At 44.6% G+C, this 20,369-nt stretch overlaps 2 pseudogenes across 1 annotated transcript; one reads left to right on the top strand and one right to left on the bottom strand.

The window, feature by feature from the left end:
* The first annotated feature begins 415 nt into the window (after positions 1-415).
* On the top strand, positions 416-1,433 carry LOC143593038 (putative carboxylesterase 12 pseudogene; annotated as a pseudogene).
* A 1,091-nt stretch (positions 1,434-2,524) lies between these two features.
* On the bottom strand, positions 2,525-18,523 carry LOC143593041 (laccase-12-like; annotated as a pseudogene). The gene is made up of 5 exons (XR_013146037.1): positions 18,354-18,523; positions 18,008-18,251; positions 17,791-17,919; positions 2,819-3,756; positions 2,525-2,733 (listed from the first exon to the last, which is right to left on the bottom strand). The product of XR_013146037.1 is annotated as a laccase-12-like (transcript).
* Positions 18,524-20,369: the final 1,846 nt, after the last annotated feature.

Raw genomic sequence — 20,369 nt, 5'->3', positions numbered from 1 at the left:
CTGGTCAGAACCCTAGGTGATCCGAGCGGAAGTGATGAACAATTTGATCGATTTTCTATCATACTATACAATATAACGCTAGAGAATTGATAAAATAACAGAAATCGAGTATCGTGTTGTAAGTTGACACCGTCGTCACATCGCACGGGGTCACTAGTACTACTAGTATAGATAAATGGAAAGAAAATTGATACGTGAAGACCAAAGATATGTGCACGTGTCCGGCATAACTTAGCATGCTATAATAATAATAATAATAATAAATATAATAATAATATTATTATATTTATTATTATTATTATTATATTATTATTTACTTAATATAATATTTACAATCAATAGAAAAAGATAAAATAATTGATTATATTTAAAACATATACGATCCTCTATAAATTGTCTAAATCCCCACCACTTTCTCCAAATGGATCCATCATCATCACCCGATCAAATAATAATCAAAGAAATCCCCGGTTTAATCCGACTCTAGAAAACCGGCCGCTACCAAAAACTCGGCGACACCTACACCGTTCCCGCCGGCGAAGACCCTCTTCCCGGCGTCCAATCCAAAGACGTCGTTATCTCACCGGACACCCACCTCTCCGTCAGAATCTACATCCCCAAAACCCCAAAATCCAAACTCCCACTTGTAATATTCTTCCACGGCGGCGCGTTTATCATCTACACCGCCGCCTCTCCGATCTACCACAGCTTCTCAAACGAATCCAACGCCGTCGTGGTCTCCGTCAACTACCGGACGGCACCGGATGACCCGGTACCAGCCTGCTTCGATGACTCATGGGAAGCTATCAAGTGGGTCGGGTTACACGCTTCCGGAAACGGGTCGGATCCATGGCTTAACGAATACCCGGATTTCGGAAACGTGGTTTTCGCCGGAGACAGTGCTGGTGCCAATATCGCACATCACATGGCAATCCGGGTCGGGTCGGAAAACCCAACCGGGAATATAATAAATGTAAATATTAAACTTAAAGGCATTATTATGCTCCACCCGTATTTTTGGGGGAAGGATCGGGTCGGGTCAGAGTCGGATGAGCACCCGTGGATAGCGACGGTGAATGATATATGGATGTTTGTCCACCCGGGGACTAAGTGGGTTGGATGACCCGTTGATTAACCCGGGGAAGGATCCGAAAGTGTCGGATCTTGGAGGGTACTTGTTTGTGTTACTGAGAATGATTTTTTGAGGAATAGGGGATTGTATTATAGGTGGGATATTTTGGTCAAAAAGTGGATGGAAGGGAGACAGAGAATGATAAAGGGGTAGGCCATGTTTATTTCCTATATAGCCCTTGTGCTGAAACTGCTTGTAACTTGCGTAGGAAAATTTCTAGTTTTATCAATAACTAGATCAAGACGATAAATCTCCTCCGTCAATCACGTTCTTTTTCATTGTTTACTGTTCAATAAATTTATATTATCAATTGCTTAAGACTACCAAGTTGTGTAGGCGCCATCAATACTCCATGGGCATGATAGCATGGTACACTGGCTCGTATGAAGCAAATGGCCAAAGGGGGCGCCATCGGCTTAAGTGCCGTCCTCTTAACGGCGTGAAACACAAATAACAAGTTGGTCTATGTGTCTTAATAAGTTGTTAAATCTATTATTTTTTAATTTGTTAGAGTAATAATTACTATTCCACCACCATTTAAGGATAAATGAGTAATTTACATTTTTAAATAAATAAGCTTTATCAAATAAGCTAAAAAACCATCTTTAAATAAGCTTCTTTAAATGAGCTTATATAAGCTAATAAGTATAAGCTTAAAAAGTTAAGCCAAACATTAAGTTAAGTTTATTTTGTAAAAAAAAGCTAAAAAAGCTATAAGCTTTATTAAAAAAACTAGGCCAAACACCCCCTAAAGACATGTCAATTTTTATCCTCCTCTTTGTTTAGAGGACAAATTTTACTTATTTTAATGTTTTTTTTTTCCTTTTTGTACATGGAATAGTGGTCGAGAGTATGAAATAATCTTTATATAAATAAATGTGATGAATTATATCTCGCAAATTTTTATTAACTTATAAAAAAACTATAATGTTGTGACATTTATGAAATTATGTTTTTATCTGATTATTGAAATTGTGAAACGTTGACCCTAACTGGGTCGGGTCTTATTTCACATAAACATATACAACTTTTCAAACTTACATCCTAAACATATAACTATGATTAAAGCATCACCTCTACATTTTTAGAGTTAATATATATATCCATGGACACTGTTTTATTTTAAACTCCTGGTTAGCATTTAGAAATAGTTTCTTTTTCTTTGAACCGTAAACTTCCATTTAAAGAGCCAAACAGCAAGGGCCAGCAAAAACACACCAAACTTCCATTTACATTACAATAGATTTTCATGATTCAAATGAAATCTTGAAGATCATATAGCTAGTACAATATTTTTCAAATACAAATGTTTGTGCTTCATTTCTGAGTTTAAAGTACAGTATGTTTGATTATAAGAACAGCATTGGCAATTACAAAGCAATAACCGTATACTTCTAGTCAACAACAATGCTATGTACTTTAATGTTTAACTTGATTTGATGCTGAATAATCTCAGTAACAATATCAATATCAACACACAGGTAAGTCCGCTGGTGGTTTCTCCAGTTTCTGCATCGGCCCCGGTCCATCCTCTACAACAAACACCATGGCCAAACCCCATCCGATATGTATATCTAAGTGACAATGCATAATCCAGGTACCTGGCAAAATAAATAATAAATTTATCAACATACATACTAATTACTCTTTGACCCGTACCAAGTAACAAACGTGTTTGTCGTTTACCTGGATTATCAGCAACAAATCTAATAACTGCCCATCCTTTGACAGGTAAGCTAACTGTATTTCTTAGAGGCGGGTCCACCAGGTTAAACTTAGCAGTATCGGTTTTCGGGTTAAAGTTTCCAAATCCTTCTGCGAGTATATAGAAATCATATCCGTGAAGATGAATCGGGTGGTTCTCAGCTGTAAAGATATTTGTTTCTTGCAACACAATCTGGACCCTTGATCCGTATTTCAACTTATACACCTTGGTCCCACAAATCGGCTGCCACAAAGCCCGACTCACATTATCCGTGTAATCAAACTTCACTGGAGGATTGGCAGGAAAATCAGTTGTGAAAACCCCGGGTATGCCTTGGTGATGTGCTTGAAGTATTGAAATGTTTGACGGGAGTACAAACGATACGTTGTTCATGCTGGCGGTGAAGCGGGTCCCATTGGGGGCTTGACAGTTTCGGGCCCGGGTTTTTGGTGGGCATTGGTTGATTCCAAGTCCCATTGTTATGAAAAGATTGTGATCGATTTCAGTTGGGACGATGGGTTTTCTGAGGCTTTTGAAGCTGGTGGTGAAGGCAGTGGCGGTGGCAGTGTCATTGTATGCCGGAAGTGGTGGCATGCTCGGTTTTGAAGTGGCGGATTTGTACTCCAAAATGGCGGTGGTGGTGTTGTCAAAGGGTGCGCCTTGTGCACTGGCGTAAACCCGTGCAGCAATGTAGTAACGGGCCGGGCAGTTGGTTGGTCTGCTTTCATGAGGACATCGGTGGTTTGACCGGGTCCAAGCATGAGGACTCGGGTGGTGAAGGGTTTTACATAGGAAGCGTCGGCTCCCACCACTGTTAGTTTGTGGTTAGCAACTGTGACAAATAGTTGTTGGTTTAAGGCTGCGTTAATCACCCGAAGTAGTATTGTTTCTCCCGAGTCAACAGGTACTTTAACCGTATCTGTATTTGTCGAAGCATGAAATGAATCTGACCTGATCCATGACGATGTTTCCACGGATTTTCGAGATGAACGAACCACGTCTTGATCTTCTCCTCCGGTTGCTTGAGACCTGCAATGGTTTTTCGGGGGTGTGGAGGTGACTGCTAAGAAATCTTAAAGATCTCTTGTTTACAGACACAAAAAGTGGTGGTGGCTCTTATTGAGCATGCTTTGAATAAGGAGGTGGAGACCTCCTTATATAGAGAGCCTCATGGCCACCATCATGGTACCCTAATGGGCCTAGCCCAGTTAGGGTTACCTCCACAAAACCCCCTCAGCCCAATAACATTGTATTAGTCCACATAATAGAATAAGCCAATCATAATAAATTTAGGGTCGTAAAACCGGGTTTAGTACCATACCCCTACAAGCCCCCCAAGTCCAGCGTTGCTCCTGGGCGCGCAAGCGTCTAGGTGGAGCGCTGGACTTTATGAGGTGTGTCAGGCCATGAGGTGGTTTTTTCCCTTTTCTTCGGCCTTGTCTTTATTTCCTTTGAGTTTTGGGAGGTTTTCTTCATGATGGTGACATGGTGTGGTCTTAATGATAATGATGGTGCCCTGGCATGAATAAGATATAGCACGTCGAATAATAAAAGCCTGCGCGCGAGGCGACTTACAAGCTATGAGAATAATAAGGCTTGCGCGCGAGGCGACTTACGAGCTATAAGAATAATAAAAGCTTGCGCGCGAGGCGTCTTACGAGCTATATGAATAATAAAAGCTTGCGCGCGTGGCGTCTTACGAGCTATAAGAATAATAACAGCTTGCGCGCGAGGCGTCTTATGAGCTGTAGGAATAATAAAAGCTTGCGCGCGAGGCGTCTTACGAGCTATATGAATAATAAAGCTTGCGCGCGTGAGGCGACTTACGAGCTGTAAAAATAATTAAGCCTGCGCGCGAGGCGACTTACGGATCTATGAGAATAATGCAGCCTGCGCGCGTGGCGTCTTACGAGCTATAAGAATAATAACAGCTTGCGCGCGAGGCGTCTTATGAGCTGTATGAATAATAAAGCTTGCGCGCGTGGCGTCTTACGAGCTATAAGAATAATAACAGCTTGCGCGCGAGGCATCTTATGAGCTGTATGAATAATAAAGCTTGCGCGCGAGGCGTCTTACGAGCTATAAGAATAATAACAGCTTGCGCGCGATGCGTCTTATGAGTTGTATGAATAATAAAGCTTGCGCGCGAGGCGTCTTACGAGCTATAAGAATAATAACAGCTTGCGCGCGAGGCGTCTTATGAGCTGTATGAATAATAAAGCTTGCGCGCGAGGCGTCTTACGAGCTATAAGAATAATAACAGCTTGCGCGCGAGGCGTCTTATGAGCTGTATGAATAATAAAGCGTGCGCGCGAGGCGTCTTACGAGCTATAAGAATAATAACAGCTTGCGCGCGAGGCGTCTTATGAGCTGTATGAATAATAAAGCTTGCGCGCGTGGCGTCTTACGAGCTATAATAATAATGAAGCTGGCGCGTGGCCATGTGGGATGTTATGAGGCTCCCGCCCTAAGATTCGGATGTCTTCTATTGCGATAACGTGGTTGTGGTATACCACGACAGTCCCCTAATTCATTGCTGCTAAATGAGGTTGTCCTTATCCTGATTTGGGATTAGACTACTCATTTGTCATGTCGCTTGCGCATAGGCTCTGGATTTGTGTCATGCGCCACGCGCAGATGTTGCATGCGCGTGCGCATAGGCTCTGGCTTTGTGTTATGCGTCACGCGCAGATATTGCATGCGCGTGCGCGTAGACTTTGTGTCATGCGCCATGCGCAGATGTTGTGTGCGCGTGCGCGTAAACTGTGATATGTGTGAGCATGTGATGCGTGAGCATATGTGATGCGTGAGCATATGTGGTGCATGAGCATGTGATATGCGACTGCGCTCAAGCATCATGGTGGTGTGCATGTTGAACGGAGCGGAGCCGCGTTCGGTCTTGTATTCGGTGCGAAGCCGTATGGGTTTATGTGGATTCCCAACCTTGAAGTTTGGCGCTTGGCCTGATGGGTTTATGAGGATTCCCAACCTTTAAGTTTGGCGCGTGGCCTGATGGGTTTATGAGGATTCCCAACCTTTAAGTATGGCGCGTAGCCATATGGGATATTATGAGGATTCCCAACCTTTAAGTATGGCGTGTAGCCATATGGGATATTATGAGGATTCCCAACCTTTAAGTATGGCGTGTAGCCATATGGGATATTATGATGATTCCCAACCTTTAAGTATGGCGCGTAGCCATATGGGATATTATGAGGATTCCCGACCTTTAAGTATGGCGTGTAGCCATATGGGATATTATGAGGATTCCCAACCTTTAAGTATGGCGTGTAGCCATATGGGATATTATGAGGATTCCCAACCTTTAAGCATGGCTCGTGGCCATATGGGATATTATGAGGATTCCCGACCTTTAAGTATGGCGCGTAGCCATATGGGATATTATGAGGATTCCCGACCTTTAAGTATGGCGTGTGGCCTGATGCGCGCATGCACGGCGACGGAGTGGTGACTCGCGAGCGCGCGTGCGTGGCGGAGGTCTCTTGCGCAAAACCTCATCAGTTCTCTCTAAAAAAATTTCACCATGGTTTCTGGTGTTCGTAACAGCGATCAAGTTCTGGAGGATATTGAGCGTGAGGATGTTAATGAGGGACAGCAGTTTCTGAGGGTGCTGCGTGACTCTGCGCGCACCACCAGTAACCATCCCTTCATCACAACTCCTCATAGCCAGACTGAAACTCCTCCAGACGATCTCACGTTCCAAAATCTTACCGGCGCGAAACAAAAAGGACCAATGGGTCCAGAAGATGAAACAAATGACCCTAAAGAATGGCTCATAAACGAACAACGGCGTTTAATGGACAAAAACAATGAGCTGGTCAAACACAAAAAGTTAGCCGACCTAACACAAAGGCTCGCGTTTGATAAGCAAACCATTCAAGGAACAAAAAGGGCGCGCGCGCCGGAAGATGGTCACTCTGTTCACACTGAACACGCTGAGTTTAGTGATGAAGAAGTGCACAGCATGAGGAAGACGCGAGATACTCATGCAGGAGGCTCACAGCTCCGCGCGCACATCAACATGGCTCCTGGAGTCAAAGCCGATATGGATCTGTACACACCGTACAGCCCACCAGTGAGAGGGCAAGTGGACGTAACCACACCATACAGGCCAGCCATCTTGGTGAAGCATTCAAAATTCACTGAGCGCATCGCGAAGGCTCCCATTCAGCACAAAACCAAGATGCCAAGTGGTTTGGGCAAATATGACGGCACAACAGATCCAGACGATTTCTTACAAGGTTTTTATAACACTGGAAACCTAGAAAGCTGGACGATGCCAACATGGTGTCACATGTTTGCTCGCTGCCTTACGGGCGCGGCGCGTGTCTGGTTCGAAAGCTTGCCGACTGGACAAATCGATGGGTTCGAAGAGCTGTTGGAAAAGTTCCAAGCTCACTTCGTACAGCAGCGCAGACACACGCGCGACCCTGATGACATCATGCACTGCGTGCGCAGGAATGATGAAACGATTGAAGACTACATAACTTGTTTCAATCAGGAATCTCTTGCCATTGGAGGTATCACTGAGCAACTCTTGCGCGTGGCCTTTATACAAGGTGCGCGCAGTGATCAACTCCGCAGAGCTCTCGTGAGCAGAGATGGCATGCCAACCACTTGGGCTAAGCTAATGGAAGCATCGCGAGTCTTCGCGCGAAATGAAAAACAAATTGCCCAAGATAGAGCAAGAGAAAGAGGGCATCAAGCAGAGGTACCGCGCAACAACGAAAGAAGGGGCAAACAAAACTCTGTATGGTCCAGGTTGCAACAAATCAGTTTTTCTCCCGCAGAAAAGCAGGCGCAACCAAGCTCACCCCAGCCCCAAAAAGACATTCGTAATCGCGGAGAGGGTGACAAGAGGGAAGGTGGCAGAGATCCTAACAGACCTCTACCAAGAATATGGACCTCCCTCACTAAAACGCCTTCACAAGTGTTAAGCACTGAGAATGTCCAGTTCAAAAGCCCCAAGCCACTACACTATAAGGGACCATCAAACAGTGGCAAGTATTGTGAGTTTCACAAGTCCACAGGGCACAACACCGATGCATGCCACCATTTGAAGGATGCAATTGAAAAAGATGTGAAATCAGGCAAGTTGGCTCACCTGGTGAAAAACCCAAGACCAGAAAATGAACAACCAGAAGGAGCCCCAGCCAACAAAAAGTTCAAAAGAATCTGTGTAGCCGAGGGAGGAAGGCAAGGGCAACGATCGAGAAAGAGAAGCGCGCAAGTCCAAGGAGATTGGCGCGAGCAACAAGTAATCTTCCCAAGAATCAGGGGAGGCCCTTCTATCAGCAGTCCTCTAGTCATCACTACACACATTGCTCATTATGAAGTTTCAAAAGTCCTGGTGGACACTGGCAGTGAATCAGACATCATGTATGAGCAATGTTTCAGGAAGTTGGATCCAGCAGACCAAGCAAGGCTCGAAATTGTGAATGCACCAATCTCTGGTGTTTTAAACGAAATCATTCACCCCCTAGGTCAAATACAATTTGAACTAACTATGGGGGATGAGAAACACAAGCGAGCCGAAATTGTCAACTTCTTGGTCTTGCCCACAACTTCATGCCACAATATGATCTTGGGTAGAGGAACGATTGCCCAATTCAACGCCATACCGTCGCCAGCGCACGGCGCGTTGGGGTTCCCAACACCAACAGGTGTAACGTTCGTATACCGAGATCATTTGTGCGCAGTGACAAGTACACCGCGGGAAGGGAGAATGAAACTTCCAATGGCAGACAACGCGCCAGAGGAATGGATTCTCAACCCAAATTTCCCAGAGCAAACAATCACAATTGGAGCTACGATATCAGACGACACGAGGTTGAGAATGAAAAGATTGCTCACAACATATATGTCGGTCTTCGCGTGGCAACACTCTGATATGACTAGGGTTCCGCGAGACCTGGCGCAACATTCTCTCAACACGTTCAAGTCTGTAGAGCCAATTGCTCAAAAGAAGAGAGTCATGGGGGATGAGAAGGCGAAGGCCATGAATGAGCAAGTTGAGGATCTACTGCGCGCAAACATCATCCGCCCGATACGATACCAGACATGGGTAGCCAATCCTGTGATGGTAAAGAAGAGCAACGGGTCATGGAGGATGTGCATCGACTTCAAGGACCTCAACAAAGCATGTCCAAAAGATTGTTACCCCCCTCCCAAACATCGACGCAAAGGTGGACTCGGTGGCGCCATTCAAGTTCAAATGTTTCCTGGATGCCTACAAGGGCTATCACCAAATTCAAATGGCACCACAAGATGAGGACAAGACTGCCTTCAGAACCGACAAGGGTGTTTTTTGTTACACAAAAATGCCCTTTGGTTTGAAGAATGCAGGAGCCACCTACCAAAGACTTATGGATGCTGTTTTCAACGAGCAAATTGGAAGAAACCTAGAAGTCTACGTGGATGATTTGGTGATTAAAAGCAGGGAGGAAAAACAAATGCTCAAAGACATCGAAGAAACCCTTTCGCGCCTAAAGGAAGTAAACATGAAGCTCAACCGGAGCAAATGCACTTTCGGCGTACAAGAGGGGAAATTTCTAGGTGTAATGATCACCAAGGATGGGTTCAAGGTGAACCCAGAGAAGGTGGAGGCCATCCTTGACATGCCCTCGCCATCCACCATGAAAGAAGTTCAAAAGTTGAATGGTAGATTGGTATCAATCAACAGGTTCCTAGCAAACCATGCAAGCAAATCTACCCCATTCGTTAACACATTGAGAAATTGCCTAAAGAAAAGCCAATTCAAGTGGAGGCCTGAGGCGGAGCAAGCTTTCAATGAGATAAAAGAATGTCTGATAAATCTGCCCGCGCTCACAGCTCCACTTCCTGGCGAAACTCTAACATTGTACCTGTCAGCAGGAGAACGCGCCATCGGCGCAGTGTTGTTGGTGGATCGCAAGGGAATCCAAACACCGATATATTATGTGAGTCGGGTGCTGACAGATCCTGAGACGCGCTACTCCATCATGGAAAAGTTAGTTTTGTCACTAACACACGCGTCGCGCAAGCTTCATAGATATTTCAATGGTCATCCTATTGAAGTTCTGACTGGTTACAACATCCAGCAAGTCTTGCGGCGTCCCGCGCTCTCAGGAAGGCTGACAAAATGGGCGCTGGAATTAGGAGAGCACACGATCGCCTATAAGCCCCGTCCAGCAATAAAGGGACAAGTCTTAGCTGATTTCATCGCAGAAATCCCTGAAGGAAAAATTGAAGAGGCTCAGCGCGAGGTAGATCCTCCGCGAGCCAATGATGAAGAGAATGTTTGGAGATTATTCACTGATGGAGCTTCAAACAACGAAGGGTCCGGCGCAGGCCTCAAACTGGTGGATCCAGAAAATCATGAGTATACTTATGCAATCAGGTTGGATTTCAAGAGCACCAACAATGAAGCTGAGTATGAAGCCCTGCTGGCTGGCCTGCGCATCGCGCACAAATTCGGAGTTAAAAAGCTAGAGGCCCATGTTGATTCATACTTGGTAGCAGCACAGGTCAATGACCTTTATGATGCCAAGGAGAACACCATGCCTCTGTATCTAGAGCAGGCGAAAAAGCTCATCGAGCAATTTGACTGCTTCAGAATCATACACATTCCGCGCAGTGAAAACAAATCTGCCGACGCGCTGAGCAAGATGGCATCAACCAGCTTTGATCATTTTGGCAAAGATGTCAGGGTAGAAGTAATGAGCAACCCGTCGGTGGGAGCGAAGTCTGTCCTTGTAATTCATACAACATCTTCATCATGGATAACTCCAATAATGGAATTCTTGAAGGAGGGAAAGGTACCAGACGATCGCGCACAGGCGAGGAAGATAAGACACAAATCGCAGAACTATGAACTGCTTGATGGTACATTATATCGACGCTCTTATCTTGGACCGCTCATGAAATGCCTAGATGCTGAAGAAGCAAACTATGTGATCAGAGAGATACACGAAGGAATCTGTGGAATACATGCTGGCCTGCGCATGGTGGTTGCCAAGGCAATGAGCGCAGGTTACTATTGGCCAGGCATGTACTTGGACGCGTTAAAAGAGATCCAAAAATGCAAAGCGTGTCAGAGCTATGCGCCAAACACCATGCGGCCAAAGAACAACTTGATTCCGGTGACCTCCGCGTGGCCTTTCCACAAATGGGCAATCGATATTGTGGGTCCCCTACCGCAAGCGCAAGGGCGAGTAAAATTTTTGGTAGTGGCAGTAGACTATTTCACAAAATGGGTTGAAGCCAAGCCACTAGCAAAAATCACAGCCGAGGCGATGAAGCAATTTATCTGGGGCCACATCATATGCCGTTTTGGCCTGCCCATGGAAATTGTGAGCGACAATGGCAAACAATTCACTGACAGGAAGATATCCAGCTGGCTCAAGGAATTGCGCATCAACCAAATCTTCACTTCAGTATACCACCCTCAGGGGAATGGCCAAGTGGAGCGCGCGAACCAAAGCTTGCTAAATGGGCTAAAGAAAAGGTTGGAGGGAGAATCCCATTCTTGGGTCGACGAGCTACCTAATGTCCTGTGGGCGCACAGGACATTAAGCAAAACCAGCAATGGCGAATCCCCGTTCAGCCTAACCTATGGAACGGAGGCTATGATTCCAGCAGAAATTGGATGCCCATCCCATAGAGTGCTCATGATGAACAAGATTGATAACGAGCGCGAAAGGAGGTTGGATCACAACTTGCTTGAAGGGCGCAGAGAGGCGGCGATCATCAGTGAAGCCAAATACAAGAAAAAACTGGAAAAATATTACAATCAGCGCGTGAAAGAATGCCACTTCAAGAAGAATGATTTTGTCCTTCGAAACAATGAAGCTAGCCGCGCGATACCCCCGGGAAAGATGTCCCCCAATTGAGAAGGACCTTATCAAGTCTCGGAAGAATTGGGAAAAGGCGCATACGCTTTAAAAGATTTGAATGGAAAGAAGATCCCGCGCGCATGGAACGCAGCACAGCTTAGAAAATGTTTCATGTAAAAATTGTCAAGTTTGTAATCAATGCTTTTTAAGCCATTATGAATAATGATACGCGCTATCTTCTCTTAATGTGTGTTCTATTACCTTTTGAATACATGTTTCACACTTCCCTTTATTAATTTTGAGCAATATGACAACATTGTATTGACATCAAAACAAAAAATAAAACGAAGTCAAACATACATGCGCGAGCTTCAAGCTCAAACGCGTTAACGAGTTTTAACTCTAAAACGTCAGGGCCTTAGCCCAATAATATGAGCCTTAGCTCAGGGCCTTAGCCCAATAATGTGAGCCTTAGCTCAAATCACTCACAACATCCATCCTACATGCTGCGCAGCCTGACCATAAAAATACCTAAGCACAACTAAGGCAAAGCACATGCCAAAACATAGTTGTTAAGGTCTCAGGTCGAGGTCGCGCATGGAATTGTAATGGATATCAAAGTAACGCATACTGACACGTAAAGGCTAAAAAACTCATAATTCCCTATAATAAATGCGCGATAACGTCGCGCAAAAGAGGAATAATGAAACGCCAAAGCACGTGTCAACATAGTCAGGATATTGCAAAATCACTTACAATATGACAAGGATTAAGTAAAATAATTTCCTTACAACCTTGTAATTATTTCAACGTGCAAGCATATCTTATATTCAACAAGCAAACATGCAATATAAAGAGATGAATGGGGAATGCGCAAGATGCGAATAAGGGAAAAAACAAAATTTCATTCCAAAGCATTGAAGTTTACAAGTTTACAAGATGATGAGATACAAACTACAAATAAAAAAAAAACATGAAGGGCTTCTCAAGTCTCCACGTCGACGTCAGCCTCTTCATCGCCCTCCTCATCACCGCCCTCAGCATCTGGCGCAGCCCGCTCCTCGTCATCTCCAAACTGACCATAGTCAAGTTGTTCGTCCTGAATGGAGTCGTCTTCTATCACAATAGTGTCAGGAGCGGGTCCTTTGGCCACGCCAGAGCCGCTAGCAGGGGCAGCATTCCCCGCGCCATCATCGCCGCCACCAGCCCCTTCGCACTCGTCAAGTAATTTCTTTAGCGCGCCGAGATCGGGCTGGTCAGCAAGCGCGGCTATCTGCAAATCATAAGGAAAAATATGAGTACAAAAAGACTAGGAAAATAAGTCAAGGTAAACTCATTAAGGTTAAAATACCTGCTCAAGGATGGGAATGAGAGTATTCAAATACTTCTCCCCCATCTCGGCCATGTCCGCGCAGACAACGTCGAGCTGATAAGGGTAGTCGAATGGGTTCTTCTTCAGCATGCTATATTCACAGCCATCCTTAAACCCTTCAGCTCGACCCACCAAGCGCGAGGCAGCGTTGCAATCCATCACAAGGGTCTGAAACTCGTCTGAGTATTTCATCGCATAAGCGCAACGAGTCATACCCTGTGAGATTAGCCATTGGCGATCCTGCGCGAGGGAAGAAACAGACGTCTCAAGAGCAGGAATCTGAGAGTTTAACAACTCAACAGTTTCCTTGGTCTGTTTCAGCTCCTCTCTGTCGGACGCTGCTGCCGCCAAGGCCTCTTCCCTTTCCGCTCGCGCAGCATCGAGCGCTTCTTGGCTAGACGCTGCCGTCGCCAGGGCTTCATCCTTCTCTGCCCTCGCGGCCTCTAGCTCCTTCTTCAGGCGCGCAACCTCACTCTCTAATGAAGATTTATCAGTGATAGACTGCACAAGAGCTTGGTCACGCGCCTCTGCGTCCAGCTCCAAGTCGTGCACTCGCCGCGCGTACTTGGCCGCGTCCGCCTCGGCTGCCTGCAGCTTCTCCCGCGCAGCCTGTAGCTCATGCCCTCGCTTCACGAAGGCAGCGTTGGCACTTGCTCGGTTCTCGCTGAGCTCTGCTTGGAGTTTCTCAGCTCTCTCTCGAGCATCAGAAAGATTCCAAGCAGATACTTTAGCCTCTTGCTTGGCTTCCGCAAGAGCATCACGTACCTTTACGTAATCATAACGAAGCTCTTGGGAGGCAGCAAAGAACGCTGACCCAGCGAAAAGATGGTCGTTGAGCAAGTCCACGCGGGCGCGCTCCTCCTGAAACCTCCTTTCAGCTGGAGGCACGGAGTGAGCCCAGAAGTCTTCACACACCCCCATGGACTGAAATGAGCTATCCTCAGTAATATTCCATCTCGGGCGGTAGATGTGATCGGCTTCCTGCAAACACAAAGCAACGTTCTAGTCATCTAAATACTAATATGGAAGTCCGCGCAGCGGAGCAAAACGAACTTATACCTGCGGGGAGCAAGCAGAAAAGTCAGCGCCAGCCCCATGAGAAGACTGCGCCGCGAAATCTCGTGGCGCTACAGGGCTTGCGCGGCCGCCATCGGAGTCTTCAAAATGGGCCTCCTCATCTTCCTCTATAACAGGCCTTTTCTCCTGCGACCTGGAAAAATCAAAACCAGTCTCGCGAGGAGGGCTGCGCGCAGGAGGAGGTGAGGGAGGTCTCGACGCCGCGAGATCCGCGCGTAAAACAGCCTCCTGCTCCTTAGTAATCCCAATGAGGGGAGATTCAGTGCTTGCAGGAGCAGGAGCAGAACCAACGGCGCTGGCACCGGCGCCAGCAGTGCCGCCAGCAGCTTGTACGCCAGCTATGACTCCTATGAAAAAATCAACAAAGAGAAATGGTTCATGACTTGATCTAAAAGAAAAAAGTCAGAAAATAGAAACGCAATACATACCTTGGCGCACCGCCGTTCGCGAGTTAAACATCGCCATGAAGTCCATTCTCCCCTTTTTTGAGGGTAAAACGGGGGACTTAGAAGCAACCTCCGGCGCAGCCTCGGTACCTGGTTGTGCCTGAGGTTGATCCACCAAGGTCGCCGGCTCTACAAACATTTGAGTGAGCAAAGATTCATTAATAATTCTATCCGAATCGCGCTCATAAAACCATAAAATATAAGCAAAGTATACCTGTTGAAGAGGAAACAGCAGGCGCAGCACCGCTTCCCTTTTCCGCAGCGCGAAGGGAGGAGGTGGCGGCACCATACCTTGTGTGGACAGGAGGACTGCCCACATTTTGAGGCAAAGAAGACAAGGAAAACTTGGAGGTAAACTCCTGGGTTTTCTCAAGTCCCTTCGCTTGAGTAGGAGGATCCTGAGCAACAGGGGCATCATTTTTCTTCTGTTTTTTACTGGCCCCTGCGCCAGTTTTCCCTTTAGCTTTACGCTTGAGTTGGGGCACCTCAGCTTCCTCCTCCACCTCCTCTTCCGCGAGCTCCAGCTCGTAGTTCTCGAGCGCATCTACAATACGTGCAACAGAAATGTTAACCAAATTTGGTATTCTAAAGACATAAGCATAAGTACAAGGGCTTACCAGGCGCGTCGCTGTCAAAGCAATATGCTCATCATAGGCGGCGTGGACATACTCCTTGCTTACTGCACAAAACAAGACAAATGATATCAGCAAAACGAATTATATTCGCGCAGAAGTAATGCAATGAGTTAATAACTTACACAAGCCGTCAACTTGGATAACAGGCTCAGTCGCGCTGTCGGCCCACCTCCTGCTCATGCCAACCCCCACCAGCGCCTCCTCGCAAATATTCTTGGCGGGGGATGGTTCAGCAGTCAACTTATTAACCCATGCGCCAGTTGGGTTCTTAAAAACATTCACATCCGCGGGCGCAGAAGTGATCGCGCGCAGGGTCATGCGGATGGGAATCACACCAGCCTTAATATAAAAAAATTTCTCAGACCAGTCATGAAGGCTCTTGAAGGAAACAGTGCAGAACTTGACCTTCTGACTGCGAGGAACGAATGAGAACCAAGAATCTTGGATTTTTGGCTTATAAAAAAATTGAAAGCGTCGAGGGGTGGGCTCCTCGCGCTGAGATTTGCACATGAACTCAAAATGAGTCATGCGCACAAGTCCAAACGGATGGACTTGGGATATGTGAATCCCATAAAATCGAAGCAGCGCACTCACAAACCTTGTCATCGGGAGACGAAGGTTGCAGTGGGTGAAAAAGTGGCAGTACAGGGAGATGTAGCCGGTGGGCGGATCCGCCGCCGTTTGCCCGGCCGCCGGGAGCATGCAGCCATACTCAGGGAGAAAACCCTGAGAGGCGATGAGACTGTCAAAATCGGACTGCCTCAATTTGCAGGGGATCTCATCCCACCTCTTCACTGCCTTAACCTTCCCCACCTCCTCCGATGAGGCCTCGGCAGCCCGTTTCCCCTTGCCGGTCTTCTTCAAAGTAGACATCACCAATGACTTTACACGGCGTTTGCTGGGGAAGATTGTGGTGTCTGGGCTATCAGACATACAACTGAGAATCAGACAGAGGTTACTTCAACAATGGAAATCTGGAAGCAGAAGACAGGCCCTAATCGGAATAAAAATGGAAGGAAAGAAAAGCTCTGAAATAACAAGGAAGATGAAGAATAATAACTCAAAGGGCTTGCTTTTATAGGCCCAGGAGAGAGAGAAACAGGTACTGATCAGAGTCCACGCGCCCCCACTCGCAGGTGTAGACCAACGCGAGCGCGACACGTGTCCCTGACACTGTGTGAGGGGACATGAAAGGGAACGAAACAGGCACTGATCAGAGTTCACGCGCCCCCACTCGCAGGTGCAGGCCAACACGAGCGCGACACGTGTTCCTGACACTGTGTGAGGGGACATGAAAGGCAACTGTAGCACCTCGAGCACACGAAAAGTCTGACACATGCCTCCATCTCTGACGCATGTCAGCACCAACCAACCACGTACATGGACGATTCGTTTCAACCAAAAGGATAGAATTTCGCGCAACGATGAGAAATAAAAAGAAAAGACAAACCCTATTAAAAGAGCAAACTATTAAGTCTAATATCTATCTTACCTCGCTCGCGCGAGACAAGACACACATTAGACTGGGGGGGCTTGAAGAGGTATGTACCCGCCCAACATCGAGCGAGGCGGGTCAACCCACAAGATATAGACAAGAGGCTTGAAATCAAGATATCATGAAGGCACAAAGCCAAAACTTATGCGCACGGCGCATATCATATATGCTCACGCATCACATATGCTCACGCGTATCACATGCTCGCGCACCATATATGCTCACGCATATCACATCTGCGCGCGGCGCATTTGCGCGTGGCGCATATCGCATGCTCATGCATCATATATGCTCACGCATATCACATCTGCGCGTGGCGCATATTACATATGCTTGCGCATATCACATCTGCGCATGAAACATCTGCGCGTGAGAATAAAGAGAAGACTTCGCGCATCCTCATGATAGGCGCATATCACACGTGCACATAATCAACCTCGTCCTTATCCAAATCAGGATAAGGACAACCTTGATTGTGCTCGTCAGCAAATCTTCCAGAAGGTATCCTTTAAGGAATAAGAATATGCTGATGTTGACAGCTGCCAATGAAAGGTGGACAACTCAGCAAAACCCATGTGCTATCACGTGATTGCACATGGGTCAGGTAAAATGCCTGGGTCAGAGAATAATCAATGAAAAAGCACCAGGTGTCCTAAGGACACGTGGCGCAAAGCAACAGGAGGAGGCCAAAAAGGCCCTAATGGGATCTGAGCCCAATCATTGGAAACCCTAACACTATAAATACCACACCACCTCCACAGGAGGAACGGTAAGCAAGAAAATACATTCCAATTCCTTACTCTCAGATTATTATCTTCTCCTACAATCTCTTATTCTCACACCGGAGGGTTACCCCAAAGAGGACCCCTCTGTCCCTTTCTGAGGGGTAAGTTTACGGTGCTGTTCATTTTGTAGGTGGAAGAATTCATACTCCGGAGAACCATCGGTGAAATAGCATAATCATACCCGAGGAAAGTTGATCGTCTACCAGTGAGCCGATCCACGTTTCTTCAGTATTCATAAAAAGCATTTCCTTAAACAATGTCAAAATGACAAAAGATAGTTAATATTAATTATCTTTTGTATAAGCAAACCTTGGCTAGAGCATTTATAGAGATCACCGGGTTGCCTGTTAATCGTATACGCATCCGAAACATTTGGAGCTGCACCCGTTCGTGTGGCTTCTCGTATAACATAAATTGGGTTTGCATCCCACCATTCACCTATAATCACCATCGTCATATTATATTATGTATGTAAATTTTGAGTTTTTGTTAAATGTGTATTTTTTTATGTGAATAAACATTATACCAAGAGTTATGAGAGATTCATGGTGCGGTTTAGGGAACGGGTATGAGTATCCTTCTTGTGGATGAATAATAATGGCACCATAAACCGTGGCTCGAAGCCATGAGTTATCTGCATGCCACCATAATGTTCCCTCCTGACCCGATATTGTGAACCGGTATGGTAACTCCCTCCTGGTCGAATCGGACATTGTGTGATGAACTCGGGTCCATCTGCCCATGCTGTGGTCAATTGTCTAACACCGTGCCTTAAAAATCGCAAACATAGATAAATAATGTTAATAATAAGCTTTTTATAATTTTATAAAGTTATATATATAGAATTAAAGATCATCCGGTTGGTTATTTACCAGTGAATGGTGACATTATATCTACCCTTGTTTGTAACATGTATCACTAACGTATCACCGTTGTTCACTTCAAGGGTCGGGCCTGGGAACTGCCCGTTGACCGTGACAGAATTACGGGTCTTGCATAGTCTCTTCACTTTTGTTTCTTGAACCTTAGAAACACGAATAAGTTAGTTAGCATTATCTGTTGTATATTAACACAACAAAACCATATATAGATAGATATCTTACCACGAAGTCATGGTTGTGAGTTATGGCCTTTGCTAGAGTGGAAAAGCTTGAGAAAAGAAGTAACAAGCTTAGTAGGAATAGCATGTGTCGGGTGTTAGACGCGCGCTCCATTTGTAACAGTTAGTGTGTGTGTTTGGGTGGGAGAATGAGTGATGAAATGTGGGATACAAGAGGTGGTTTATATAGATAGGGGGGACAAAGTGAGTTGGTTATGTGGTTGGCGAAGTAGGTTTTAGTTCATGGGTGATGGTCAGGTTACAAAAGCATCATGGTTCATTAGTTCAACCCAAGTTGGTGCACCCACTCACCTAAGTTACAATGTGATCAATTTTCAAGAATGCTTGCTTCTTAATTCTACTAGCCCTTCATTAAGATTAGCCTCATGATCTTCTTTAACAGAAATTTGTTGACTCTCGTGTTGATGTAACTTTTGTTAGTTAATCCAATTTTTTTAGATAAGAAAGAGGTTAGGTTTTTCATAATGTGTTTGTCTTCGGTACCTCGTGGTATATAATATTCTCATACTTGAGTTTTGTCATGACCCGTCGATTTCTAACTCTTGTGATAAATTTAGTAACCTTTTTTCTCTCATCAAACAAACATGGATGAAGTGTTTTTCTTTTAAAACTATTTTCTTTCTTTGTCAATGTGTGAATATATTTTATTTTATTTTATATAGTCTATGAACGTTATATATTTTTTCTGAGTCACCAGTGCCGAAGAACAATTTATAGATTTATTTGAAGAATTGATTATGAAAGTTCTATTTATCAAACTAGAAAAATTAATTGATCTATTCTTTGTTAAATTATGAAATTAAAATTTCACTTAAAAACCACGAATATATTCAACCATTGACACTGTCGTTAACCTCAACAAACCTCAACTAAGTGTAATGATGAGAACATAACTAATCGATGGATTAAAGTCAGGTCAATTATTATTATTATTATTATTATTATTATTATTATTATTATTATTATTATTATTATTATTATTATTATTATTATTATTATACACATACTAAAGATTACATTCGCAATTGCCTCCCCTAGATTAAAAAGTTATTTACTCCCTAAATTTGAGATACAACATAATTAATTGTGTAACGAGCTAGGATTTCATGAGCTATTTGAAACTGGCTCGCTAAAAACTCAAATGGAACAGGGCTTAAACAAGTTCAGTTCGAGCTAGAGCTTAGAAGTAAACTTGTTTAATCAACAAGCCCAGACCCAAGGTTCATTTATCGAGCTATTGCTGGCTCACGAGCTTAAACGAGCGTATTATATACAAATATATTTATTTAGAATAGTTATTACATATAAATTTGTGGTAAAACTAATGGAACAATATGTATTACTTTATTAATACAAATTTTAATTTATATTTATATATATATATAATGTGTTATAAATGTATATAAACTAATTAATAAATGATAAACGAGCCGAGTTTAAGTTTGAAAAACTACTCACAAGCCGAGGTCAAGTTTGAAACTAGTCATGAACTAACCTCGAGCTTTGAAAACATAGCCAAGCTTGTTTACTCCCTAAACAATTAAACATTATCAATAGTCTAAAATAGGACCCAAACACCAAATTTTATGAATGGAAATATATTTACTTTACTGTGTTTCCAATTGATGGAACTCACTCTTCACATTAAAAAAGAAAACGTTTAATATCCATTTTCTGTTCTAATTGTCGTAGATCAAAATATATGGTCACATTTGTAAGTGTTACTTGCCGTTTTGAAATTCTCAAATACTTTTTGTTCTAATTGTCG

Source organism: Bidens hawaiensis, unplaced genomic scaffold (assembly GCF_021521415.1).
Source record: "Bidens hawaiensis isolate Kalapana, Puna unplaced genomic scaffold, B.hawaiensis_p1.1 tig00041625_1, whole genome shotgun sequence".
NCBI classification, from domain to species: domain Eukaryota; kingdom Viridiplantae; phylum Streptophyta; class Magnoliopsida; order Asterales; family Asteraceae; genus Bidens; species Bidens hawaiensis.
Note: the sequence above shows the minus strand (reverse complement) of the source record. Positions and strands in the feature narration are given on the sequence as shown.